The sequence below is a fragment of the Halyomorpha halys genome, unplaced genomic scaffold (assembly GCF_000696795.3).
Source record: "Halyomorpha halys isolate HHAL.00 unplaced genomic scaffold, Hhal_1.1 Scaffold483.1, whole genome shotgun sequence".
Lineage (NCBI taxonomy): Eukaryota > Metazoa > Arthropoda > Insecta > Hemiptera > Pentatomidae > Halyomorpha > Halyomorpha halys.
In genome coordinates this window covers 429,852-431,914 of record NW_027110578.1, presented here as the reverse complement: position 1 = coordinate 431,914, position 2,063 = coordinate 429,852, and the positions used below count along the sequence as shown (strand labels likewise).

Sequence of the window (2,063 nt, the reverse complement as noted above, 5' to 3'; positions counted from 1 at the left end):
TACCCCAGGGTGCCACGACACCCAGTTTGTAAATCACTAATTTATATCTAATAGTGGTATGAAGGACCTTGGATTCATGTTGTAAATAAAAATTCTTAAGGAATAAAAGATATAGCAAATAAAACATAATTTTACAAAAATGTTTGTGGGTTCCTTATCATGGATTCAATTAGAATTCAGCTAAACGTTTTCCTTATCATAATATGCCTCCTTAAAATACAATACTACTGGACGGAAAATAAGCATGTTAAATGTGGAAAACGAAATTTGTACCAATACAACTCTCAAAGGGTCAGGGAATAAAATATATAAAAACAGGAGAGATGGTATCGGATCATCAGAAAATAATGAAGTGGCTATCATGAAAATAAGAACGATTCTTGTCACAAAAAAAAGTTTTAATATAAAATATTATTATTTTGGATCAGCTTCTGGATGAGTTTAATATATAAGCAATATGAGACAGCCGTTGCTATGAACGGAAGAATAAAAAGATATATGAAATAAGTTGAATCATTGCTCAATTACGAAATGCTTTAAGCCCATCGTCATACAAATACCTTTTCCTTCAAAAGTGTTATAGATTCTTATCCATCGCCTGTTCCGGACACACCCCCAGATCGTATCCTCTACATCGTGGAGGACAGTCCCCACCAAGCACAGGGTGGGAGCTGGTCCAAGGAGATACAAGGACGGGAATTGAGGGGTGCTCAAGCTCCAGTAGTTAGAGAGCAGCGGTCACAGTCACTAAGGTAAGAAACGAACACCTTTACTAAGCAAACAGAATAAAGTTGGTATTAAAAACCAGCATTCATCCAATATATATACTATATATATGTTCTTCATATAATATCTAAAATCTACTATATGTCTCTGCTAGTAATATATTAAGTATGATACGGAAGAAATCATGAGTCAAAGAAAATCACACAATAGCTTATTATTGATAGGTTAAAATTTGATTCAGTTGAATCACTTAACAAAGGCGACAAGGATAAGCACAGATTAAGATGTTTTTAACTTATCAACCCTACTGTAAAATTTATAGGAAGATCTGATTAAAAAAAAAGTATAATAAAACTCAAACATAGTTAATCAAATCTAATTCATGAAGTACACAAATTAATGAATGCATGAAACAATAGGAATTCAATTATTTAAAAAATTCATAACCCGTAACAAGTATGATAAAAATAAAATTGTTCTGCAACGGTAGTAAGAGATTTTAACGCTTGTGTAGAAGACGTTATTCATTAAACAGAAATGATGTATATGAGCTCCAAGTTGATATATTTCAAGACCAATAACTAGCAATGAATTTGTTTTCAGTTTGAACAATTTATATTTTAAATATAGATTTTAATTTAGTAATTTTGGGATGATCAGTGAGATCTTTAAAGTTTTAAACGAAAGTATTGATTCTGTAATATTAATCTGTTTATTCAGCATATCCGCAATGTTCATTTATAAATGTAGATTAAAAATTGAATAGTTATTCTTATATTTAAATTTTTAAAAAATTAATAATAATATTAATAATCGATATAAATTGAAAATCTATTGTGCATTTTAGAAGAGAACTCGAATACCGGCAATAAACAGTGTCGTCTTGTTGCTTTGTATTTGTATTGAAAATGTTCAACTAATAAATTAAATGATAAACAAATGATATCGATTATAAATTTATATAATAAAGCTAAAGATGTGCAACCTTTAACGACTCTAGAGAGATTTTATGTATGAAACTTCCATGACCCACATTAGACATTAAACCTTCGCGAAGGTTTCGGTTCGGAACGTGGGTAATTTATTGTATAATAGTTCATTCAATGTTCGACTTTCTTTATCTACAGGTCGTTTATTAATTATTGTTTATTTTATTTTTTTTATATAAATCATATCTATTAATTAAAACATTTCAATTTATTATAAATGAAAGGTAATGTGTGTGTATTATTTATAAACACACGAATTGTTATATTGAATATTTATAATTTGATATGTATATGTATGTAAATATTCGGACAAAATAATTTTTTTTTATTTTACAAAAATCAAAATGA

The 2,063-nt window shown here is 28.7% G+C and overlaps 1 protein-coding gene across 1 annotated transcript in view; it reads left to right on the top strand.

Annotated features, from left to right (window-relative positions):
• The first annotated feature begins 654 nt into the window (after window positions 1-654).
• Window positions 655-2,063, top strand: part of LOC106683444 (arylsulfatase B) — a 124,779-nt gene continuing 123,370 nt past the window's right edge. The window contains exon 1 of the mRNA XM_067048752.1: window positions 655-752. The gene's annotated coding sequence lies outside the window, so the exon portion shown is untranslated. The remainder of the gene's footprint in view (window positions 753-2,063) is intronic.